Consider the following 26,682-nt stretch of genomic DNA (forward strand, 5'->3'; position numbering starts at 1 on the left):
AGTAATAGGATGAGAAAATAGAAGAGATATATCAAAGAGAATGATACATAGGCTCACACCACTGAACTTTCTCTTGCAGCACTTCTCGTATGCTGTATGTAAATGCTCACAAGTACAAAGTGCACCTCATTTTACTGCAGAGCTAAGCTAAGGCCTGGGCTCTGAGAAGCCTGGCTGTTTGATCCCCAGGGCAGCCCACCTGCCTCAGGGCACAGCACAGATTCTCTGCCATAAAGCAGAACACAAGAGGTGATTTTGTTGCGTGGCCTGATTTAGGCTTACAAAATGCTGGAGAACTCTGCATTTAAGGATGCTGGAAGTGGAGATTCACACTCCCAGATCTCAGAAATGGCAATAGGAAACCTGACCAAGCAAAAAAGTCAGCAAAACAGAGACTTGGGACTGAGAGAACTCTTAATCAAAAACCAGATTATCTTCAAAGAAAAACTATATTTCACATTCATGAAAAAACTTTTTACCCTACTTTTTAAGCTACACAAACTTTTGCAGTGGAGCTGTAGTGTTTCTGGCTGCTTCTTTGGGGCTGTTCCATGGCTTTCTGTGAGTAAGGCTGTGGCAATGCATTGTTCTTCTTGGATTTGGAAGTCCTCCAATTCATATTCAGCTGCTGTGGAAAAAATCCTGAAAATGCACAGACTTGTCTTGTTTCCAAAGACACTTCTGACCCAGGCAATGTATTCTAAAATCCTTAATCATTTTCTGCTTACTGAAAATCTTCACTGACTGAATAGGTATTTTTCCCAAGTCAGATATTAAAGGAGAGAAGAGATTTCTAACATGGTTCTTAAAGATTAACATATATATATGTATGTAAGCACAGTGAGAGTATAAATTTAAAATATGATGCATATATTTTCTTCTAAATTTAAAATGAATAAATTAATCACTTGCTTTCCATTTTGTATTTAGGAATATTTAGATGCTATTTGATGCTATTTGTATTTTCCAGGGCACCTCTTCATAAGAATAATTTTTTTTATTAGGTGCTATTAGGACTGTATTTTAGAAGACATTTAAAGCCATCTAAAGAGGTAAACTGCCAACCAGTGCCATCAAGGTCATTTGAAAAAGATGCTCAGATTAGAGAGCTGCAAAAACAAACTTAGTTTCTTCCATTTCTTGTATTAAACTTGTGAAAACCAAGTGGAACTTTGCAAATCAATAATTAGACTCAAGGAAAAAAATAAATAAACAAGATCTTTCTTGTGCTGCTTACATCTACTTTATGCATCAGCAGAAGCAAAGATCAATATTTGTGAAAGTAATGTCCTGAGCAGATTTCCTTCCCCATTGAAAACACTGTGTGACTGAATGGGAAACCTTTAGAGGAGGCAGTGCAGGATCTGCAGGACAAAGCTGGTTGCATGTAACACTCCCAGCTCTTCTACTGAACAGCATGAACAATAGACTGACATCCATGTGCCTGTTCTCCTTTTCTTTTGTATGGTCTTTATCCCAACTGCATACTCTTCTAAACTGTTTGGGTGAGTTCTTCTGATCTGCTACTGGCTTTTGTTTTCTTTTCAGTGTAAACCTGTTATCTGTCAAAACCACAAGTTACATTAAGAGCATTTTAAATGGTTTTCAGTATTTTTATATAATACATTTTTTCCTAAACAGCCAAAAGCTGTAAAAAGTTTGCTTTGAATTCTTCACTAAAGTATTTTTTTAAATACCAGTAGAAAGGAAGCTTTAATTCTGTGCTTTAAGCAGTACAACCACTTCAGTATCCCCTATTTCAAATACAAAGCCATAATATTTAAAGCATAAAAAATAAATATTTTACTTCAGTTATCAGTATGACTTAATAAAAGGTGTATCCTTCATTGCCTGTTTTAACATGAAGTGGAATAGGTTTCATTTCAATTAAATCTCAACTAAGTTAGCTAATAAACAGGAATATCAGGCAATGGCATGACACTACCCAAGCTGCTAATACAAAATGATGAGTGAGCAGTGAAAGGTCAGTCCTGGAACTGGGGCCTGCAGATGCAACCTGATTTTCATATTGATTGTGTTTTCCAGTGGGCTTCAGGTCAGGAGCTGAGACCTCAGGGCTTGCTCTGTCTGCAGCTGTCTCACTGTTTTCTTTGCTTACCTTGAGCAAGTTCTGCTGTGTTTCTTTACTGCTTCTGCAAGGATAAAATAGGTCTAATGTTTATCAGTATTGCAAAGGCAGCAATGCCACAGAAAAGGTCTAAGGTGCTCCCTATGAGGAAGATGCTATGCACAATAAAAGATTCACTCTGTGTGTGTGTGTAAAAGAGAGAGAGATCTCAAGGGTTAATGTTTCTCTGCAGGTTTGCAGGATATTTATTTTTACCTGTTGTTAAATCCATTGTGAGTTAATGAGCATTTCTTTTTTTTTTTTTTTTTTTTTTTTTTTTTTTTTTTTTTTTTTACAAAATGGGTTTACAACCAGGAAAAGAGAAGATACAGGCACCTGTTCTGAGAGGGGAGCAACATAAAACTGTATATGTTATACCAAATGCATTTGTTGGTACATAATAGATCAATATGCAACTGCATAATAAGGTTGAGAGATGAGATTAAATGTTCAAATAGGTATTCTAATTAGAAAGGACATGTACATCTACGTGTAGAGAACCTGACGGTGAGAAAATGACAGAGATTCAGCACTACAGTGAATTATAAATGTCAAATTACAAGGATGCATGTAAAAAAAGCTTGTAACTGTTAGGAACTAGACTCTGTATTCATGTGAAAGCTGTTGCCTTTATCATCTTCTTAGATCCCTCTAAGGTGTTCTGTCATTCACTGTCAAATTTTCTACGTAAGATAGTAAGATGTGTGTCACACAAGTGTCCAAAACTGCTCCTCTGCCTTTGTCAGGACACACCAATATATTTTGAGGGGTTTGTAAGCAGAAAGAATATTAAACAGGGGATCTGCTTAAGAATTAGCAGTTAGTTACAGAATTTTTCCCCATCAGATGTGACAAAATCTAACAATGATGCCCAAAATGTAGGGAAAAAGGGAAGCAGCAATGTGTGTTCAGATGGCTGTGGGCTCATAGGTTGTTAGAGAGCCAGAGTCTGCACAATAAAAATGGATGCTAACTAAATTTTGATGTGCAAGAGCATGTCTTTAATTTGCTAGGTATTTTTTTTAATTAAAAGGTAAATAGCATTTATAATTCTTCTCACAGACCAAGAGCAGCAATAACACCTACAGAGCTCTCAAGACACCTGAAGAACTTCTTTGATGCATCTGATCCATGGGGTAGGTACATTTAAATGAAAACACTTGACTACTTTAAGTGATATTTTTGTTTTTACACAATATTGGCTGTTGCTTCTAAAAATTTCTAAACATCAATTGCAAGATATTAGTTGCATGAAATGTGCAAAATAATGAGCCATGAAAGTGTGATGAAAGTCCTTCCCTGAGTACAATTGACTTGGCAGGACATTTACCGTGGTGCAGATGACTTTCATGAAGCCAGGGCTTCATGTGAGCAGGAAGGCACAAAGTCTGTCTGCACAAGCTGTGCTCAGACCCTTCTGCACACACAACTCACTGAAGTGCTGCAGAGCAATCACAGCCTCTGGAGGCTCCTTTTCTTAGTTGTATCCTCTCCTACAACACAAGCCTCCAAGCTTGCAGAGCTTATAGTTCAATTCCTCTAAGGTCTTGGAGACTCAACACCGTGTTGCAGGTTTTGGGCAGTGGTAGCAGGACCCATCCTCCAGTCAGGGTGCTCCTCACCCTCACAGGCTGAGGTGAGGCCATGGCTTCACCCACGGCAGAGGCTCCCCAAAGGCATCACACATTTGTCAAACAGAGCAGCTGAAGCCAGAAAGGAATGGAATGGGAAGGCAGGGCCAGCTCAGTGCTGGGTGCTGTGCATGGTCATGTCACCCTGCTCTCCTACACGGCCACACTCTGAAACCTGAGCATCTTCTGCTGGCTGCTCAGCAGCACTCACCAGCCACAGCTGCTGTGCAGGGGAGCTGCCCACTCTGACAGACAGCTGCCTCTCCTCCAGTGGTCAGTAGGGACAGCTTCTCCAGGTCAGCTTTTCCAGTGGAGAGCCCAGCAGCTCGCATTTTGTTAGGTTGCTTGAAGTGAGTACAATGGCTGGGAAGAGAAGCAGGCTGCTGACACCAATCTCTCTAATATGCTAAAGCTGGATCATGTTCTGCTCAGAGGGTCTGATAGTATCAGCCTCCAGAGAATCAGTGTCTGACACTCCCAGTCTGTTGTTCATATTGGTTTGGTCTCAGCTGAGCTATTTCTAACAACGAAGAACATATCTGAGCGAGTTACAATTTGCTGTAATCATATTTTTCCAGTTTTTCTCTGTGATAATTACTCCCATAAATATCATTGCTTCACCTCAGCTCAACAGAGTGCTCTCTGTTTCTGTGCTCAGTCTCAACCTTCCGTACTTGGATTGCTGAGGAAGAACAATGATAGCATTTGTTGTTACCAGAACCACTCCAGCTATGGGGCTGTTGGGGCTTTCGGGGCTAGTTCTCTCTCTTTGCAGTATTACTTGTTTAAAAAAATGCCTTCTGAATTGAAAACCAGTGAAGAAAATGCATTATATTGCACCTATGTTTAAATAAATTTAATAATAATAATAATAATAATAATAATAATAATAATAATAATAATAATAAATGTTTGATTTGGTTTTCAACCAGGCAGAGACTTGAAAGCCAGAAGCCAGGATGCAGATTTTCAGTTAAATGTCTCTGGCTTTACTGCTGGTCCCTGGACTTAGTTTAATGACAGAAAATGTTTTTAATGCAGTCAATGGGCTGAAGAAGTCAGGAATTCCAGTTCCTGGCATGGTTGCTAACAGCTTTTCAGATAGACTCTTAAAGGCTTTATAAGAGTATTGTCTATTTTCAACTACTGGTTAAGAGTCACAGACACACTTCAGAGTGCCAGGCACCAGCAGTACCCAGAAAGGAGGTGCATGGTCTGAGACCTCAAAAACAAGTGAGTATATGGGAAAGTAAAAGAGGGAAGAATATGAAGATTGCTGTCCCCATTTTAAAAGTGGGAAATGTGGCAAAAGATTAAAGAACTAGCCAAAGTTACCTCTGTTGCCTATGGCAGACCTGGCATTTGATGCCATGTCTCCAGATTTCTAATGTACCCTCTTAACTACAAGGCCATTCTTCCCCTCCAGAAAATGATATATAGGTATATAAATGTGCATTGATGTAATGCCAAGTTATAAACCACAAGCCTTTCAGAACTCATGTCCCTGATAGATTACAAAAGAACTTGAAGTCAGGAGAATTGTGGTTTGTCTGACCTTATGCTAATTATTCTCCCTACTTGTGTCTTGGTCAAACTGAAAATGGATAGAATAATGAACCCTTTTGAAAACCGTAATTTCTGGGTGTTGGTCGTGACCCAGTTTTTTTAAGTTGCTAGGATATGGGTATAATCAGGGAAATGAAGATTCTATCTTATGAGACAAGACTGAAAAGCTTGATTTAAACAAAAGAAATGATGAGAAGGAATATTAGTACACTGTGAGGGGAGTAAATACCAGAACTAATTAAGTTCAAGGACAAAATTGGCATCTGAATACATGGATATAAACGGGCTCCTAATAAACACAGCCTGGAAATCTTAAGCCAAGTTATGAGATTCTGGAACAGTTTTCCAAGGGGAATAGTAGGGCCAGAGAAAGTCGGGGCTTTTAAATGCATCTCGATCAGTTTGTGAACTGGGTATCATGCCTAAGAAAACCAGAGAACCAGACTGTCAGTCCAGGCAAGTGCAGTGTCCCCAGGCAAAAGCCAGGACATCACCAAGATGCAACCAGTCAGGTTGACTGGTTACTTCTATCTCAAATTCCATCATGTGTATTTTGTTTTTCAGGCTTCTCAGTTCAGTGCATCTTCAGTTCCCTGATTATCTCACCTCACACTTGAGGTATTATTCAACATTTACAGGTAATCCCTCCCTGCTCTCAAGAACCAATGCAGGAGCAGACCTGGAACAGGTCAGGGTAAGGTAACATTGGACAAGAAACTCCTCGCGTTGGCCGCTGAGGGTGGCAGAGCGGGCTGGTGGCAGGGGCAGGTAGCAGGGCAGCACATACAGCCTTCTTCTAGAATGGCTGAAGCCCCAGTGCAGAGGCTGGACCCTGCCCCTCTGCACAGCCTTCTGGAGGGGACACCGGCGGGGCCGGGCGGGGCGGGCGCTCCTCGGGCGGGGCTGGGAGGGGCCGGGCGGGGCGGGCGCTCCTCGGGTGGGGCCGGGAGGGGCCGGGCGGGGCGGGCGCTCCTCGGGCGGGGCCGGGAGGGGCCGGGCGGGGCGGGCGCTCCTCGGGCGGGGCCGGGAGGGGCCGGGCGGGGCGGGCGCTCATCGGGTGAGGCCGGGAGGGGCCGGGCGGGGCGGGCGCTCCTCGGGCGGGGCCGGGAGGGGCCGGGCGGGGCGGGCGCTCCTCGGGCGGGCCCCGGCCCCGCCCGGCTGCGGCCCCGTGCGCGGCCAGCAGGGGTCTCCGCCGGTGCCGCTGCGCCCCGAGCCGCGCAGGCGGGCTGTGCAGGCGGGCTGTGCCCGGGGGCGGCCCGGCCCGGCCCCGCTCCGCTCCACTCCGCAGGCACCGGCAGCCCCCGACAGCATCTCCCTCCGCCGGCTTCAGCCCCGCCGCGGCTCCGCGGGTGCGGGACGTGCCGCCGGGCCCGGAACGCCCCCGCGCAGGTTCCGCCCGGCGCGGCTCGGGGCCGGGAAGCGGGACCGGCGGAGCGGCAGCCCCGGGCCGGGATGGGCGGCGGCCGCCGGCAGACAAAAGGCCGGCGCGTGTCCGCCTCTGCGGCAGCGCGGGGTGCGCTCCCCCTCCCCGGGCCGCCTGCGGCAGGGACCGGGGCCGCCGCCTGACCGCAGCCCAGCCTTCCCCGCCTCGCTGCGGCTCCGCGAGCAGACCGCCGTGTGTGAACGGGGATGGGCGGCGCGGCGCGGGCAGCCGCGGGAGCCGGTGGCTCCGGTGTGGCCTCCCGAGCGGATGCCGAAGCCCGTGTGCGCAGTGTTAACCCCGGGCAGGGAGCGGAGAGAGGGTATCAGAGCCGGTCCTTACAAACCGCGTGTAGGTGTGATGGGAAAAAGAAAGGGAGCGGACACCTTTTATTAGGCACTGAATCTCCTGAATTATAAGCAGCAAAACCCTAACTATCTCGCCGTAACGCTGGGCTGGTTGGGTTTTTCCCCTCTAGTACAGCATTTTGTTCGTTACCGTGTGAGAGGTGCCGATGCGTGCGGAGGCACAGCAGAGCGTGACTGCCGGAGCGGCACCGGGCGGTGCCCAAAGTTCCGCTGTCTCCGCAGGAGCAGGAAGCATCCCTTTGGGTTTGGGGGGCGCGGGGCTGGGGCGGAGGGAGGGGCTGCTGCCGGGCTGCCCCCTCGCAGCCGCCGCAACAGCTCGCCTGGCTTCCCGCGAGGTCTCCCTGGGATCGGGAGAGAGAGAAGCAAACTCTCAAGTTGTGCCCGAAGAAAAGTTGCCCGTCTGGAGAAGTCGGGGGGATCCTGAGTGTCGCCACCCGCTCGATCCTGTTTGGTGCTGGGTTCTTCCTGCTTTTTCTTCAAACCCAGGGGAAGGGTTTGCACAGGAAGCTTGCCGTAGTCTTATGGAGACAAGGAGAGAAAGAAAACAACGCGTCTTCAGAGTGGCATTTCGCCTTGCTCAGTCTTCTCGTCTCCTGGCCAGGGTTGGAATGGAGGCTGAGGACGGCCTGAGCAGTGCTGCTGCTGGGTTTCCCCACTCCTAGCCCCTTCCTAAAGAAAATACGTCTGAGCCCTCGTGGTGAAGAACCAAACCCAAAAAAGTTGGATCTTTGTCGAAGAGGGGCCCTGGGGCGCCGAGCCCTGTAGCTCCCGTCCGCGGAGCGCTCGACAGCGGCGGAGCGCTCGCCGCAGCTGGGACTTGACCTGCAGAGGGCAATAGTTGGACGCAAATGCCAACAAAGGCAGCGGGGCTCGCTGGCTCGGCGCCGCGGCCGGGACCCGAGAATGCTGTGTAGGTAGGCAGCAGTGCTTAATTAATGTGTGTTGAAACAAAAGATCGGGTAAAGTGTTTGATTTGTCTTCAGGCTACGTTTTTAAGGCTAATCTAATTCATAACTGTTAGATTTATTTTAAAGATATTAGCAGAAACTTCCAGGAGAATCATGGGGTTGACTCCAGAATTACCCTAAATGATAATTGTTTACCGGAACGTTTACATTCAGCTGCTTGGATTCGTTATTATTTGCATTATTATTCTTTGCGACCCAGACAGGAGAGGTGGGAAAGAAGGGGAACTTTCCTAATTGTTGTAGTGATTGTCAGGGCGGGCGCGCAGACTTTATAGGAGGAGGCGGCGGAGCGGGGCCATTGTGTGCGGGGCCGTTCAGCACCGGCGGGCGGACAGCACCGGGAGCGCAGCTCCCGCCGCCCGGGCCCCGCGGCCCTGCCCGCAGCCTCCGCCTCCGCTCCGGGCGGGCGGAGCAGAACTCGCCTTCGCTGGCCCTAGCAGCCCTTCTCCCCGCAGCAGGGAGTGGGAAAGAGCATCCCGACGGGCGCACTTTGTCTCCCCGTCGGTGTGTGTAGACGCGGCTGCCGTAGGCGTCTGTGGCTTTTATAATTACTCATAAGGCTCTATAACCTCATAATTCAGGAAAGACTAGGAAACGCGACCGAATTGGAGTGTTGGCAGCAGGGGTGATTGCAGGTCTGGATGCATACTCCATCTCTTCCCAACTCGCCGCCCCCTTCCTCCCCCCCCCACCCCCAAATCATATTTATCTGAGATTATGTCAAATTTCAGTGATCGGAAATGTCTTGCCCAAGCGCCATTCCCGCTGGAAAAAGTCAAAAGGGTTCCTGGCATTAAAACGACCTTGCGTCATTCCTGATGAAATTAGCAGAGCTACTTGTTTAGAGCTTTGCTAAGGATGCACTTCTGTTGCAGTAAGAAGTAAGAAATGTGGGGTTTAGCCCCACATCTGAGTAGGATCCGTCTGCTTTCACTAGCTGCAAAGCCCGAGACCAGCACTTGAAAGCGCCTTAGACCTGCAGTCCATTTTTCACTTGTCTTTAAGTGCAAGCGATGGGAATTGCTAACCTCGGCTAAGAAAATTTCATTTTCCCCATCCTGCTAAACGGTTCTGGTCGACATATGTTTGTTATCAGAGAGAGGTGCTATGAACACAGAGCCATTTTCTTAGCAGCTCTTTGACTCTGTGTTACCATAGTCCCACACGGCATTGGTCCTTTCCCGTTGGGAAGTCATGAATAAGAGACTATGAAGCTTGCACGTCAGATCTTCCTCAATTAATCCACCATTAGCATGTTCGGGATCCTCTACTGGATGGTTAACAGCAGCTTTGGTAACTGTATGCTGTCCATACCCAATTATGCTCTGCTAAAAATGAACTCTGCAGAACAACCTTCCTGAGCTGTCAGTGTCTCCCGTTTTCCTATTTTAACGCTTGTGTGTAGTGGCAGGCGACAGATGGTGTAGATCAGATCGATTTGATTGCATTAGGCGATTTTTTTTTTCCTCCTCTCCCCCCCGACTCCTTTTCTGGAAGCCCACATTCATCTGAGAGGCGATCGCCGGGGACATGGGAAGCAAGAGCAGCCGCCGATGTGTGAAAGCAACGAGACATGGCCAGCCAGAGGCGCCGGGGTCCCTTCACGGGGTTTGTTAACATGGTAATCCGGCACCAGGAGAGAAAGCTGCTTTCTGCTGCCCAGAGCCCATTCCCCATCACACATCAGATGACTCCCTGGCTTTACACACAGTTGGAGTTCTGCTCGAAACCTGGATTTAAAGGGTAAGCGCTTCAATAGAGGTGGATTTCTGGTGGTTACTCGGGTAGGTTGCAAAAGGAGCGATCTTCCAGTGATTTTAAAGAGAAGCTCCCTTTGAGCGGGCATGAATATTTTCTTTCTTTCTTTCTTTCTTTCTTTTTTCTTTCTTTTTTTTTTTTTTCTTTTTTTCCTGTGCTCCCTCCCCTTTCACCAGCGAGCCCCCTAATTCAGAACAATTTCTCACACGGGAAGATATCGCGCCTATCTATTGACGGTGGGATCAATATTCCCCCCTCTGAAATTTGCTTTTCGTGGAGAGCCCGAGCTCTGCTCAGAGCTCCGCTCCTGATAGCTTAATTGTTTAATTTCCTCCATCCGATCCCCTCCCTTCTGTGTGCGGGCACGGCGGAGGTGGCGGAGCTGCCCCCGGGGCCCTTCCCCGGCCCCGCCGGGCTGGCGCTCCGGCACCCGGGCTCTTTGGGCGCGGAGCGGGGCGGCAGCGCCGATAAACATGGCTTTCCGGAGCCGCTGAACAAAGGTATTTAGTGGCGCGGCGCGGCGCCACGGGCACCTCCCGCACGCCGCAGAGAAGGTGCGAGGCGGGCGGCGCGGCGGGGGCTCCGCTCCCCGGTGCCCGAGGGCGTGCGGCCGGCCGGGAGCGCCGGGGGAGGGCAGGGGCAGGGGATGGACTGGGGCTGGGGCTGGGGATGGGGCTGGCAGGGCCCCGGCAGCGGCTCGGGGCGGCTCTCGGCGCTGTCCGCCGCCTCGGGTGCTGGGGGGTGCGGCGGGCCGGGCCGGGCCGGTGCGGGGCGGCGGTGGCGGCGCCGGGCACGGGAAGTTTCGGCAGGCGCTGTGTTGGCGGGGAGTAGTGGGGGGGCTGCTGATCGGGGAGGGGAAGGGCAGTGTCAGATGGACACAGCGAGAACAGCGCTGGCGCCGCGCGGGGCTGCTTTTCCCTGAGAATCGCATTCTTTAGTATTAAAAAAAACCCCAAAAAACAACCCCCAAAAAACAAAAATACCCAACCCCACGCAAAGTTTGGATTTCTGCCTAATTCTCGATGCATTTGTGGAGCGCCTCCCAATTTCGGAGAACATCGGTCTAGGGTATCAGTATAGAGTGTTTTTGCCACGACTCGGTGCATTTCACTTTTTCAAACGGCTTTTGTTCAAGTTGAAGGAAACCCACCGCATCAGTTATTTGAGTTCCAACGCCAGCTAATGGGGTTACAGCCTTCAGTATCACAGCGGGGAAAAATTACAGTGTTTGTTATTTACTTTCCAGCTGCCATTTAGAATACGAGTTGAAAGCTTGCTGTGTTAGAGGATACAGGAAATGACACCTAAAATGAGATTAAAATAGAGGAGAGTGTGTTGGAAATTATTTTTTAATTATTTAAGGTAATATAGCTATCAAAGCAATTTTTTTCTCTTTCTCTCTTTGTTTTTCTCATTTCTTTCAAATTCAAGCAAGAGTCTGTGATACAAAACAAATGCTGTCTTCTCGTATGTTTTCATAGGAAGCATAGTGGTAGTACGTCAACAGAGGCAAGGGCTCATGTTAAGGGAGAAATCTGTAGGAAAAGCAAGCATGTTGTATTAATTTCAGTTGGAATCTTATCAACAAGCTGGTCAGTCACCGAGTGCAGTGGGTAAGGAGGGCTGTGCGTGCTGTATAATTACTCATGGCTGAAGAAGTGCGGAGTACCCCTGCTCTGCGCGGGTTCGGACCGCGCGGTGCTAATTTCATTGCCCCCTCCCCACCGCTCACACGGAAGCTGGGGTGAAATAGCACGAAGTTCCTTAGCGCTAGGCGAAGTGTGCTGTGCCATGACGTTGCAGAGATCCTTTCTATTTAGTTGGCGAACAATAAACGTTTATTATCACCGCGGCAGATCATCAGACAAAGCTTCCCCCTCCCGCCTCCCCCAGGCACGAGCGCCGCTGATAAGGGGACTTCTCCAGGTGACAGGCAGAGCCGCAGGCGCCGTTCGGAAATAACTTCTTTTATTATTGTTATTTTTCGCCCCGGCTGGCCCTGTGCAGAGCTCGGCAGGGCGGCGGCAGGTGCCGGGGCGGAGGTGCGCGGAGCCGCCCCCGCCCGCGCCGCGGAGCCGCTGCCCGGCTCGGCGCCCGCAGCCCCGGGCTCCGCCGCTCGGGCACACGCGGGGAGCGGAGCGCGCTCAATTTGGACTTTGAAGCCTTTTTCGCCTTAGATTTTTATGGCGCTAGGAGGCCTGACAGTGGAGTGCCTCTGCTGAGATCGGAGCCTTTGCTATTTTTTTCTTTGATTTTTTTTTTTTTTTTCCTCTCCATCGCCTTCCTTTCCGCCCTGCCTCCTCTTGGTAGCACATCGAGTCAGTGTGAGTCAGGACTTGTAAAATGCATTTCCAAAGCCCAGATGAGAAGTCTCTCAGGCGTGTCTTCTGCTTTATCGGAGCTTTCCCAAGCCCACCTATGCAAATAGATTTGTAATATTTGTGTGCTTGACCGTGCATCTCTTTTACAGGAATCTGTTGCTGCGTATGACATCTCTTGCAAGCTCCCAGAGAGAATTGATGGAGCATACAGCTAGGGAATAGGATGACAGAGAAGCACAGAGGAAGAATCCAGGAAATCACCAGGTAAATTCAGCCTTACTTTGATTTATTTCCTTTCACCTCGCCTGCAAGCCCTTGCCCACTCCAGTAAGGGAGCAGGAGAGCAGAGGGACTGTACGTGTGTGTATTAAATGCCTGCTCCTCTCGTTCGCTTCCTCAGGATGGGAAGGTTCAGCGTCCACTGGATATGGGACAAGACCGCTTGGCAACCCTTATGGATTCTCCTTCTTCTAGAGGCGAATTATAGTTATGGATTTATTGTCCCGGTGCAGCACTTCCACCAGCAACAGCAGCAGCTTTCTGACTCTCTTCGGTGACGGGTATTCTTGGGTGGATAATACGGATTACGTTGTTATTGCTTAAGAATACGCGTAGTCGAGGAGAGTACCGGCGGCGGGCAGGCAGGCAGGCAGCGCGACCGCCCCCAGCCCACCAGCTGGCTCCTCACCTCCTCTAGTTGCCAAGGTAGCACCTTTTCCATCTTTTCCTACGCTTCGCAATGTTTCATTCTGTGTCTCTGCCCGGGCGGGGGGAGCTCGAACGCCCTGTCCTTGCGGAGGGGGGTGCCCGGTGTGTGTGTGTGCGTGGGAGCAAGCCCAGGACTGGGAGGGCCGCGGCAGGGCTGGCCAGGCTCTGGGCAGAGGGTGCCCGGGGGAGCCGCGGCCGCTGCGGGCTGCGCCTCGGCGGGCAGCGCTCTTTGGGCTGCGCCGGGGCCGGGGGAGCCTCTCAGCCCCGGTGCCCCGGCACTCGGTCGGCAGCCCCCAGCCCGCTCCGTCCGCGGCCCCTCTCCGGCGTGAGGCTCGCATGGGGAAACCGAGGCGGCCGGGGCTCCCTCCCACGGGGGCACGAGTGTCCGCAGCTGCCCCCGGCTCCGTCCGCGCCCCGGCAGAGCCCGAGAGCAGCCCCGGTGCCGCCCCGAGCGGTGCGGGCTGGGGGTGCCGCGGGCGGGCAGGGCCCAGCGCCCCGTGGCTAGCGTGGCTAGCGGGGCGAGGGACACCCGCCCGGCCGCAGAGCACCCCACGCCCGGGGAAACCCCCTTCCCCGGCTGCCGAGGGACTCGGCTCCTGGGCAGCAGTTTGAGGCCGGGTGCTCTCAGTTAAAGCAATGCCCCTCTCGCTCTTTTATCCTCGCCCTGCATCCTGGTGAGGGCAAGCTTAAGAATCCACCTTCACACCAGCTCCTGCTCAGCAGAGCTTATCAGTTTCTGAGACCCCAGATTGATATACATGGTCAGGGCCAGTGCTGAGGGTTTTTTTTTCCCCGTGCAGCTCAGGTGGTGGCTTATTCGTGCCCTTTCCAAGGGCTCAGGACTCCCCAAATGCTGCTTACAGCTGGACAGGTGGAGACACAGCTAAGGGAGTGTTGAGTCCCATAGCCGGTCAAGACATGCCCCATTGCTTTAACACAGAAGTGCATCTGTCCTTCTCTCCAGTCCCAGCAGCAGGGCACAGGATTTGGTTAAAATCCTGATCAGTCTTTCAGATGTTGTGCTTAGGAAAATCCAGGCAGAGTGTTCATAGTTCCAGTCGTTTTTCCCCTGCTCCTCTGCTCCCAAGCCTGGCAGAGAAAAGCAGCAGGGTGTGATCATGCCTGTATTTTGCCATTCAAGGCCTCTCCACATGCCCATATGATCCCAGGTCTTGTTGCCATGTAGTCACAATTGTGAGACCAGATTTCAGCCTCAAGTGAATTAGATCAGAAGCCATTTTAAAGCAAGACCAAGAGTCCTATGTTAAGACAGCCTTTTTGAATTAATCCTTCCCCAACCTCAGCTATGATGGGGCTAGGAATGATTTTTAATGTGGACAAGCCAGACATGGAGTGATCGTTGAGAGCGCGAGGTGGGCTGATGGAGAATGTCTTTCTCCGTGTCTCTTGCATAGAGATTGAAAGGCTGTCAATGTTCTACTTAATAATATCCAACAACTGCCAGAGCAATCTTAGTCTGTTGCCTTTAGTAGTGAGTGGAGCGCTCGTTGTAACACAGACGTGTGGATCTGTTATTCTTTAGACACATCTTTGATGCTAGCACTCTGATCCTTGTGTTTCTCTAATACTACTTGAAAGCAGATTTTTTTCCTTGTAGTTTAGTATGTTCAACAGCCTCAGAAATAATGTTAAATTATGCTTTAAAAATACATGATCAGCTGCTAAATCATAGTCAGTTCAGCACCGTAACAGAGCTACATTCACAAATGCTGCAGGAACAGCGATGGAAACAATCTTTTAAAATCCAGGTTTGTATTACAAACCTTCCTCTGGTCAGAGCTTTTAGTTGACATTTTCCCTTGAGTCAAGACTTACAATATTATTAAGAATTCCCATTTCATCACGTAAAGGGTGTGAATTTGTTTGTTCTTTGCTTGGTTGAGTACCTTGTGTAGTATGTATTGGACTGGTACCCATAAATACAAGATTAGCAAATGGTTCTTTATACTTGGTTTCTTCTAGTTGCTTTCTGTAAAGCATGATGAGATGGTTTTGCTGAATAATGCCTTAATGACAGGGCTGATGCATTTTTAATGCATGTACTCTTTGTCATTGTCAAAATTAACATTTTGATGATTGTAGATTTCTCTTCTCTAAAATCTTTTGGGAATTGCTGTGCTATGTGGGTTAAAAGAGTGAAAGTGTAAGACCCGATTGGAGAAATACTGGATATGCTCACCAAAGTGATTCTAGAATATTGTGTAAATGCTCAATGTGGACTCTTGGATGATGTTTCCCAATAGCATGGTCTCAAACAGACTACCCCCATTTATTAGCAGTCACAGCGTCTGTCACACATGTATATTGAAGGACAGAAGGTGTCATTTCTGAGCAACAGACCTCTAAGTAGTGACTATTCATACTATGGGTCTGCTCCTGGCAATGCATGTAGCTTCCACAGGACTGCTCAGGAAAGCAAGCTTGCTCATGTTAAATCTAAAATATTTAGGGCCAAATCCTACTATCCAATAGAATAGCAAAGTCCCAATTGATTTCACTGTGGGAAAGATTAGACCCCTAGTGAAAGGGATTTTTTACAATGCTGCAGTTTCCTACTTTGCTTTAGAAATTGTGAATCCTGCGTGCTAAAAAAATAACTCTAAAACCTTTCTAGTAGTCTAATGATAGTTCATTATCGACAAAAATTGCACTAAAAGTTTACAGTGGAACATAGTAAGAAATTACTTTATAAATAAGGGGGTCTAATTGTACCAGTACGAGCATTTCCTAGGACATTTTAGAATGAGGTTTGTGGCAGCACCAACTGTGCATTAACAGCTGTTTTGGTGAGGGCATATTTAATTAATTCAGAATGCTAAATTTCTGTTTTAAAATGGGTTTTGTAATCTGCCTCCTGGTAGAAAATTAAATAAAAAAATTACCCGAAAAAAGATTACCTGAACTTAGCCTTGTCTTTAAAGGCCATAATCCTGTGGAGATTTGTGTCCTTGGGTAGTTTTCTGTGCTGGAGCAGCCTCGAAGGCTGCTGCCATGGTAAGTCTTTGGCACGCCAGGGCCCCCAGAGCGCTCCATGGCAGAGCAGACACTGCTGTGGCAGCAGCCCTGGGGCAGAGCAGGTGACATTCTGACACTGGCTGTCCCCCACCCTGCTCCCAGGAAGGGGAGCTGCCCCAAGGGCTCTGTCCCCGGGCACAATGGGCACATCCTGCCCCATGGCTGGAGTGGGAGAACAAGGAGTAGCTTTGCTCCCTGCTGTGGGCAGGGTCACAGCCCTGCCTGGGTCTGCCATGGTGTGAAGCATTTCTCTGCTTAGCAGTACCCTAAATTCAGTGCTAGGGACTGCCATTTGACTTCAGACGCTCTTTCCAGAAATATTTAAAACTCCAGCCCTTACATAGGTACATATAAATTTGCATATATATATATATATATATATATATATATATATATATATATATACACACCCAGGCAGCCCTCTTTGAAGAGAGGCTAGAGCATAGCAGAAAAGCCCCATTCTCCCAGACCTGAGAGAGGCACAACACCCAGCAAGTCACCACAGCTCACCTCAGCAGGGGCCATGCTGTTGCAGTGCGTATTTATGACCTGTGTTCTGATTCCTCTTGCTGCTGCAAATTTGTCTAAAACAAATGCCCACAGTGTTGCATGTAGAGGTGTATGGTTCTGAAGATGTTTTTACTTTCTGCTTTTAAGGCTACATATGATTTTGAGGGGAGTGTAGTTTTCTTCCCATAACAACTTATTGTCTTTCGTGCCTGTTTAGGTGGCTTCTAGTGTTCAGACTGTTTCTTGAGGAAACTGAAAATAGTAATATCTATGCGTCCACACAGCTCCACACATACTTTGCAGCTGTAAGAATAAGCTAACTAGCCTTTTTCTCTGCCTTTTTACACCACACTAGCCATAATGTACACAACTGGATTTTGATGCGCTTTTTAAAATAAATCACATCTTTATGTACACAAAAGGTTTTTCTTCTCTTCCTTTTAATACATTACTATTTTTCCGAAAAGCATCGCCCCCAGGTATTACCCGTAGCTGTTATGACACTTCACCATTTAGTCTTGTAAAGGTAAATCATAACACTCATTATTAAGAGCCATAAATTTTTACCAGAATCATCATCTACCTCCTGAAAGCTTTAATGGTAGAAACATTTCCTGGGCTAGCGCCCATGATGATTACATGCTTTTTATTGCTATCATTTAGTAACCAAATTGCTCAAAAATCAAAGGACTTGATTATCACATACCTGCAATGCATAGAGCTATTTATAAATGTTGGCTCGATAATAACAATGACTCAAAAGAAATTTAAATGACAGGCCAAAAATAAGTAGTCTAAAAGTGAAAAAAACAAGCCAGAATTCGTAGAGGTGATGGAAAGAGTCTGACTGCAAAGGACAGAGAGGATTCCGAGGAAGGTGAAGAGAAGAGCCTAGGAGGTGATGGTAGAAGGTAGATGTGACCCAGCTTTGCAGAGTCAGAGGGCAGAGGAGAGGTGAGGCACCAGGGACTGTAGGTGAGGAGGCATCGCAGTGTGGCGCTGGAAGCATGCACCAGAGGTGTTAAACCAGGGCTGGAACATCACACAGATTTGGTAGTTTGCTTCCTGGAAAAACAGTATCTAGTTATAAGCAGCAAACAAAAAATTAGGTGAAAAGTTCCAGAAACTAGAGTGGGTTGGTTTATGGGAAAAACGAGAGCCTTGAATATATAGCTGAAAGATGGTTCATGCATATTTTTATATGTACACACACACATATATATGACTATACATACCCAGCCAAAATTATATAATAATGTCCATATAGATAAATGAAATGAGTATCCTGCTTTTGAGATCATTCTCCTGCAGAAACCAGTGGGAATTTTCTGTTGATTACAGGGGTTTCAGAATTTTTCCTCTCTGCAGGAAAGCAGTGTAGCCTGGTGTGTGCAAATAGACCTAGAAGCTGTGTGTGGAGAACATGCAGCATGACTATCAAGAAACATCAAGAAACCCATACCCCTCTAGCCAGTGGGGATGATATAAAGCAACAGAGCAATCTCTAGGCAGGAGACCCCTTGCCTGGGAGATGTAAAATTAACTTGGCCAAGACACAGCAAGCAGTAGCCACCCCAGGAGGGCTGGAGAGCCATCTGGGGAGGCCTCCTCGCCTCTGACTCTTGCAGCACAGCTCCATGGAGCTGAAATGGCTGCAGTCATTCCTCAGCACTTCATATCACTAGAAAGAAATGGCTAGGCCCACAAGAGGTAACTTACACTTTCCAAACTGCTCAAGAGTATTTCAGATTAAGTAGATCTTTTTTCTGTTTTGGGGTCAGTTGTCAGCACTGTGTTGTTCTGTATCAGCTCATCTGAGTTGCACGCAGTGTACACTCCTTTCACATTATTGCACGAGGCATGAAATGTTGGAAAAATATAGCTGACTTTAATATTAACAATTGCTGATTCATAACCTCTCTTGTAATGTTAGAGGTTGCCTTACTGAATCAGGATAATACCACAAAGTTTATTAATGATCACAGGTCAAACCAATCTTTTAAATCATTGGAAATCAAAGATAAAGTGATCAACATGGGGCTGGTCTTCTCTAATTGGAAAAATAGGAACATTCTGAACCAGAACAGTACAGCATGAAATTGTGCAGTCTGTTACCAAAAAAAGAGCCATCTCACTGCATCTTACAGAAACATTTACATAGATAATGTAGATTTCATATGACTACTTTTAGATTATCTGATAGTAAAAGCTGTGTAAATATTCACATTCTCCTAACAAGACACTGATAAAAAAATCAAAGGGATCACTAATTACTGTATTTATTTTATTTCTTTAATTCAGGTGGCAAAGAGTAAGAGCAGGGAGGTTTGATGCACTAATGTTTTCCACCATCTGGAAACTCTAACAATCATTCTTCAGGAGATAATTTACCTGGTTACTCCAAGTAAATGCACTTCATATTACCTCTTCTTCAATTCACCATGATACATTCTTCTGTTTTACAATTTATTGCTTGCTGTTTTACTGGAGCAACACTTATTGCAGTTTCGATGCTCTGGTTGTTAAAAATGACCACTATGGTAAAAACTGTTTCTTGCTTCCCTCCTGTCCTCCTCTGCTTTGCTGTCCCACTTCTGTTTACAATACGTGCAAAATATTTGAGGGGATGGAAAGGATTTTCTTTCTCAGCACATTTTATTTTAGAAATGTCAGGTTAATTTAATTTCCTATTTTTTTTTTCAGAAGGTTTTGAACTACAGAGGAGAGCAGTAGAACATTTCTCAGACCTCAGCTTAAGAGGTGGTGATTTTTCCATTTTTAAGAAAGAGACCTTTTTCCCCAAGTGTTTGCCAGGGTCTGAGTTATTCAGAACTCAATAATATAATTACTCGCAAGGTTTCAGTACAATCCATTTTGTTTTGACTGCTCATTGTCCTTTGTGTTATGATATCATGTGGCTGTCCTATCATGGATCACACATGTGATAACATAAATCCATTTGCCTTCAGTTGTTCAGAGAGCCCCTTGATGGAAACTGGATCTGTGAGTCCTGCTCCAGGTAGCAAGAGCCAAACCCATTCCCTTCTGCTCTTCTTGGTTAGATGCTTGTGATTTCTGTTGATGTAGATTCTTATCAGCAAAGAGGGCAGGATCAATCTAGACCTTTGGTTAGAGATGAAAATAGGCATGTTTAGTTTTCTTTTGCTGGAGCTGCAGTGAGGCAGTGCTGCTCACTCTGCTCCAGCCTCCCTGGTAGAGAGGGAGGAAAAACTCCAGTGAGGGAAAGGATGCTGAATGGGTGTGATGAGAAATCCAAGGGAAACTAATCAAATAAATAAATACACAGGCAAAATACCTAGTTAGAGTTTTCAGGTTTTATTTTTTATTAAATGCAACTCTATTTTAAGTTTCCCACATTTCTTGGATGCAAAACTTAAGCATGTGCCCTGTAGAGAGGCTCAGAACAATAGCTCTGCTTTCTCTAATAAAATCCCTCTTCTGAGATTAACTCTGGAGCTAGCAGTGAGGTCAGTGCTTCATTTCATATAAGTCAGCTCATGCTGACAAGGGTCTGGCCTTCTTAGTGATGGGCCGTTTGCTGCTCAGAAGTGTGAGGAATGGCTTTCTGAAATATCGATAGCTCGCCTTCGCTGAGCTCGTGATCAAATTGAGCTGGCAACTATCAATGTGCTACAGCCAGACTGCAGGGCTGAGAGGCTCAGGCTTGGGCCAGCCACTAAGGTCTGCTTCCTAAATCAGAGGCTAACTCTTCCATTAGTGTAAATCAGTGGTTTATAACGATGTCAAATGAGATTTGTGTCAGAGTAGCCCAGACTGCCGGTCTTGGGATTTGAAAAGGAATTGAAAAATTAGGCTGCGACTATTAGAATTCTTTTTTTCATTTGGCTTTGTTGTGCGTATTTGTAAATGTGCCTGTACCATATGCACTCACATGCATTTTGTTCCTGTGGACTTGTGGCCATGTGGCTGCCATTTAACATGGACCTAAGAGCACAGAATCTTCCTCGTGGTGTGGTTTGATTGACATGTGCAGAGATCTCCCATAGAGGCTCTGGGATCCCGCTTTTCATCCATAAAAGGAAAGCAGGCAAGCTTCATCCCTGGCTAAACCCTTTGCACAATATACATCAATAATGAGGCAGCATCTATTTATACATTGCTCACTGGAAATGACTGAATTCAGACAGAAGTTGGTGAGGCAGCCTGAGCTCCACCAGCCTCCATGGAGTCTATTGTTAGTACCCAGGATGACTCCTCAGGCAAATGGGGAAGAGAGGCATGATTTGGAGCCTACCATGCCACGGGAGGAACACCAGCTTCCACGCTTGGCGGGTGGTGTCTGCTCTCAGAGAATGCCTTCTCTGGCTCTGCCAGAACGCGGCAGTCGTGCAGGAGGAATGGCCACAGGATTGCAGCCCTGCTGCTGCTCCCCAGGAAGGGAGATGCTGATGTGGGTTTACCCACAGCTCCCTACCTTTCTTCATGAGAAAAGGACATGTCCAAGAGGGAATGGGAGGAAGGCAGTTCTGCCTTCATACACACTGATGCTGCCTTACCATATTGTTGCAGAAGGTTTCCAACAGCATTTCTCTACCTAGGAAAAGAAAGGTGCAGTAAAAAAGCCTCATTCAGCATTAAGGCATTGGTTAGGTATGTCTGTGTGCCAGTTGTCCACCAGCATGTCTGTGATGATGAAAACTTGCTTGTCTGTGAGATATTTATCATAAATAAGGTACTCAGAACCCCTTAGCAAAGCACAATGCAGACAGTGCTTTTGCTCCATATTCTTCTTTCCTCTGTGGCTCTTGTGTACTTTGCCCATATGCTCTAAAGCTATTTTGTTTTCAGTTTTATGTACGTTTTATGTAAATTAGAAGAATCAAGCTCCTCTGCTTGCTAAATTATAAATTGAGTGGAAATTGGCCGACTCTCTTTAGACTATGTAAGTTATACAAGATGTAAGTAATCAAGCTCAGCAGGCTGGGCTGGGGAGGGAAAACACGTCAATAGCATGGGCCACGTGAGCTGTGTCCACGTGTCTCTGTGCACTGCTGCTTGCCTTTTGCAGCCTCAAACATCTCTTAGCTCTAGTCTAGCTCCTTTAGACCATTCTCCAGGATGCAGGTTTATTGCCTCATTTGGTGGTTTGCTTGGTGTATTCAGTACGCCTTGTAGAAATGAACTGCTCTTAAATGCCTGTTTCCACTCTCTTGCTTTAGGATCAGAGTAGATTCAGATTGCCTCCTCTGGGACCACTGATTCATTTTCCTTCCCTTCTTCCCCTGTAAGTTAAAATGCCTGTTGATTTTAGTGTCTGTCTCCTTGGCTTAGTCCCTGCTTTGGCTCTATTTCCCCTACCCCACACTGCTTTTCATATGCCTGAATCTTGCCCTGGGTTATCTTTTCCTTAGTAGCCCACTGCAACCTCATAGAGCAGGACTGTGGTGCAAGAGCAGGAGCTTGGCAGTGGCTGGCAGCCTGTGAAACACTGCCAGGAGAGCAGGGAATTAGTTGATGTCTTGTGTCTTGGTGAGATGGTAGAGAATCTGCTGCAGGGCAGAAAAGACAGTCAAGTTTTTAGAAAAAAGTTTTTAGAAAGGGGCCTAAAATCAGATACCTAGGCCTATCTTTACACAGCCAGGTTGGACCAGTGTTATTGTAAGCAGATATGGGCGTGATGCTGCAGGGTCTGAATGCAGGGTCCTCTTAAAACTGTCCATGTTCAGATGCTTATGACACACCAAGCAGCCTCTAAGAGATGAGGCTGTTGCAGCCTCAGCACAGACACCATCCACATGCTGCCAGAGTGACCAAGAGCAGCCTGGTGCTGTGGGCAGCAGCCTGTGCACCCCTGCAGCACCAGGTTGCATCAGGCAGAGCTCAGGGTAGCTCTGCTCTCTGTCTTTTAGCTCCATGCCAGGCAGCAAACAGAGAAAAATATCTTCAGAGAGGCAGTGTAGTACAGTTCTTATAAACTGACAAACATTTTAAATCAGCATCATGGAGATTGAACCTCATTGCCATGGAAAATCCAGGTTAGAAATGTATTGCTGGTGGGGGGAATTGTGGGCATTGGGTGGGCTCTGCGTGGCCTCAGGCACACACCTTTGGTGGGCAGCCTGTTCCCAGGCACTGCACAGCCCTGTGTGCTCTGCTGACTCTGGCAGGGTTGATCCACAAAAGGGGATCCCAACTGAGTAGTCAGGTGGCCTTCAGGAGTCTCAGGTTAGGACTCACAAGGCACAAAGGGGACCCTTTCTGCTCAGGCTCTGCCCTGGAGTTTAGGCTCTCTTTCACTGAGTTCATAAAATACATGCTGCTTTTTTAAATTCATCAAATACCTTGATTCAGTGATGTAGCTTCAGAATGTGGTTTGTTCTGTGCAGTCAAATATTTACTGAAGATGATAAAATATATCCAACCTGCCTTTTTAGAGCTGCTTCTTTTAATTCAAAGGGAAGGCATAACCTTTTGTTTCCTGGTGTGATTTTTACTGAACCTCTGCCTACTTTATTTATTAGGCCACATATAAATTTATTACCACTTGTGTTCCCAAATAAAAGACTCATAGATTGGTAAGTAGTCTATAAGTTGAGCTATTATTCCTTGAAATTCATAAAAGGATGGTTTTGATCCATGGAATCGCTAATTAATGCTGCTTTTCAATACGCAAAAATTAAGTTAACAGTAATTAATGTAGCCAGCCTGGAACCTTAGGAAACTACTGCCAGCAAGTGTCTTTTGGTGCACTCAAGAGGATGCAGTTTGATTGTTGGCACCAACAGACAGGTTGGGAATTGTAAACATGGTAATTAGCAGTAAGTTTCTGGATCTCAACTTGCCAGACTGGCAGCCTGATTCTTGGAGTAGTTGTCGCATGGGAGGAGGGAAAAACAAAGTAAGGGAATTAGAGCAACCTTGCATTGCTCCACCAACATATGCCACTGGACCAATGTTTTTCTTGGCAAAGATCTCTGACGAGGCTTAAAAGCAGCATTGCAGCCCTACTGCAAACTGTGAACCTCACTGCAGGCATCAACCAAGCAACTGTCTCTGGCTCTTCTGTTTAAGCTATGAGTATTGCTCCATGGTAAGGAATTTCAGAGCTGAGATCCTTCCACTCCACCTCTGTGGTGGAGCAGAGCGTTGATAAGGTTATCAACAATAATGGGATTAAAAGAGTTAAAATCCAGCCTTTGCGGTAATCCCGGAGTATTCTATTGTTGAGCTATCAAAGATTAAGGTTATAGTAACCTTATTAATCCTTGGTGTAGTGTAAATAAAAAGGAAATGTCAACCTTAATTCCACCATGAAATTAAATCTTCACTTCTCTAAATGATGATTCAAACACAGCTTACTGCAGCCAATGTGGTTTATGAAAATGCGTAACCCATGTGAATTTAAGAAATCCAATCTGAGAGACAAAGGGGTGATAAAGCATGGCACTTGTTTTGTTTAAAATGAAAAAAAATAGTATTCATTCAGCTTGTATGTCTGCAGAAACTATATCTAGAGCCAAAAAGTATGCAAAGAATTAGGAAGAGACTGAATGCTCAAGGTGTACATCCCTGTGAGGCAGAGAATGCAGCTGCCTGCCCACAGCAGAACAGCCATTCCTGTGCCAAAAAGCAGCCACAGCACTGCTGGTGGTGACCCCAGCCCTGTGCCCTGCTTGCAGGACACTGTGTGGCCTTGTTAATGCTGCCCCAGTAGCAGGGACAGGGTGCCCTGACACAAGAGCTCCCCGAGCATAGATCCACTTGTGCTTTCAGTGCCAGAGACAACGTGATGAAAACCAAAAATGTCAGAAATGAAATGGTTGCTGAGCCTACTGCAAAGAGTAAGTCTCCACAGGTGCTGCTGTGAAGGGCACAGGTTTTCCTGGATAAGGTGATTTCCAGAGGGGTGGGAGCTGTCTTTTTTGGCAATGGATGTTTTCCTCCTCACCTGGGCTCAGCCCCTGCTGATCCTGCCCACACAGGAATCTATAAATAGGTCTGACACTGCCCTCTGGGACTAAGTACCTGAAGAGAGGGAAGGAAAGACAGACAGAGCTTTGCTTAGAAGTCAATGGGATCTGGACCAGGTAAATCTGTGTTTCTTTGTGAGGAGTGGGTGGGGAATTACAGTAAGTGGAAGTGGGCTGAGTACCCCTTGTTATGCTTTTTTGACTTGGAGTAAAAATAAAGTAGTGGTAAAATGGGGTGATTCAGAATGATTCTGCATATTAAATAATCACTCACTCCAAGTGTGGGAGAGTGGTAGTTAAGCATCAAGGAGCTGCCTATAGCAGGAACTGAGCTCTCTGGAGAGCAAGAGGCATTGCCAGAGAAAAAGAGATGGTTTTAGTGGGGCTATTCCCAGGGAAAGGGGCTTTTTCAGCAAAACCCATCTGCCCCATAGTCTCTGCAAGTCCTGGAAATTGGTGGGTGTGTGAACTGACAGAGCTGGAGAATGGGCATGTTCTGTGTCTTTGTATTGTTTACTCGAGTTCTCAAAAACTGATAAAGTTGCATAATGAAACTCCGGCTCATAAAAGAACTCATTTTAAGATGTGCTAGTTTTTTCCTTCTTCACTCACTGAATCATGCTCCTCTCTGGTGTGGATTGCCACAGCTCCAGAGCGTGCACTGGTTCAGATGTGCCCGCTGGGTCCTGGGCTGTCTCCATCCCCTCTCTGCTGCAATTGCTACCACAAACACAAATTGGCTCGCTCTGGCTCTTCTTGTCTTTCTGCAGTATAGGAACAGATAATGGGCCCATGGGGTTGTTCAGAAATATTGCTGGTTTCCAGTGCTGTCATAATGGTCCCTTCTAGGTAGTATCCCTTTCCTGGACAATTTCCCAGTAAAATAGTAAATGGCAACTGCAGAGCAGTAAAGGCAATGGCGTATTTGTTTGACTGACATTTCAGAGCCTGCAGAGCAAATGCAATTAGGATCCACAGTGTGCTGCAGTTTCCTGTCTTCATTTCCCTACCTTGGAAGAACTACTCTTAGGATCAGCTGAAGTCTGGTCCCTGCTGTCTTAGAGTGGTGGAGATGCTCCAGGGATGGAAGGCAGCGTGTGCCCAAGCCTGTGTGAGCACCTTTTGCCCTGGGAGCAGTCAGCACCCCAGAGGGCTCAGCTGGGACAGGAGCTGCTGCCACTCCCCTGCTGGCACTGCAGCAACACTGGTTTTGTGAATAGGTGTGCATTTCCCCTGGACTCAGCAGAGCTGACACCAGGGTAGCTCTGTGGACCCTGAACCTGCCCTTCTCACTGGGGAGAAATCTGCCCAAGCCCATGGATCTGTGCTGGGCAAAGCAACACAGGGCTTGGGCTAGCCTGGCCTTCCCCAGGAGCAGCTGATGCTTTCTTTGGAATATTGCAGGATAGACAGTTGATGAGCTTTAAGCACTTTGATACAGACTTGGCAGCAGAAGGAAATGTGAAAAAACTGGTGGTAATCATTCAGATTTGCCTGAAGGAGGTAATTGAAAACAAATTGCTACTAAAAGCCACAGCCATGGTTAATTGTGGTGAAGCACTGTGGGCCGCTCACCTTTAGGAAAAGACTGCTAGAGGACAAATGGGGGTCAAAATTGTTTCAGCCCTGGGGAAAGAGCATCTCAGCCATATAATTTGGTTTGTAGGGTTATTCTGTAGCTCCTGGATTCTGACATGAAAATCCAAGCCTGCAGAGCAATGCTTTAATGGCTGGAAATAATGCAGGCAGTGATGGCAGGAGCAGCTGTGGCTTGTCTTGGTGGCAGGGGGTGGCCAGGCTGTGGCATCCATTCTGCCACAGGCAGGTCCAGGCTGACCCCACAGGAGAGGCACAGGCAGCTGCCACATCCCCTCTCAGCAGGATGGGGTCTGCAGTGTGCACAGAGCCTCCACCCTACAGCCTGCTCCAGCTGTGGGTTTTACCTTCCATTTGGAACATTGCTGCCATGCACTGTTTTATTTGCTAGCAAATTTAATCATTGCAATGTCTGCTGTTCCTGGTGCTTCTTGGATGCCTGGACACAGGCAGATGCTCATGCCTGTGTGAATTGATGTTTTGCAAACCTCTTTGTCTCTCAGAGAAGCTCTTTCCAAAATGCTATTGTAAGGATTCAGGAGATGAAAACGATGAGAAGGACGATCCAATTTTTACTAAATTACGCTTTTTCTAGATATTTTGATTCTGAGTTCCTGCAGGGTAAAAAAAATAATTCTGCAGCTTCCTGTATGTGGTGACAAATTCCATACCAGCCTCTTTCAGGACAGATCCTTGCTCTGGGCTCTTGCATCTTTGCTT

General features: G+C 47.2%; 1 long non-coding RNA gene across 1 annotated transcript in view; it reads left to right on the forward strand.

Moving 5' to 3' along the window:
* The first annotated feature begins 3,188 nt into the window (after positions 1-3,188).
* Positions 3,189-26,682, forward strand: part of LOC306805987 — a 49,724-nt gene continuing 26,230 nt past the window's right edge. Inside the window, exons 1-5 of the long non-coding RNA XR_013775353.1 lie at positions 3,189-3,264; positions 5,890-6,019; positions 7,600-9,824; positions 12,310-12,424; positions 12,561-12,865. This is a non-coding gene — a long non-coding RNA (uncharacterized lncRNA). The remainder of the gene's footprint in view (positions 3,265-5,889; positions 6,020-7,599; positions 9,825-12,309; positions 12,425-12,560; positions 12,866-26,682) is intronic.

This window comes from Erithacus rubecula (genome assembly GCF_903797595.1).
Source record: "Erithacus rubecula genome assembly, chromosome: 10".
In the NCBI taxonomy this organism is placed as follows: Eukaryota; Metazoa; Chordata; class Aves; order Passeriformes; family Muscicapidae; genus Erithacus; species Erithacus rubecula.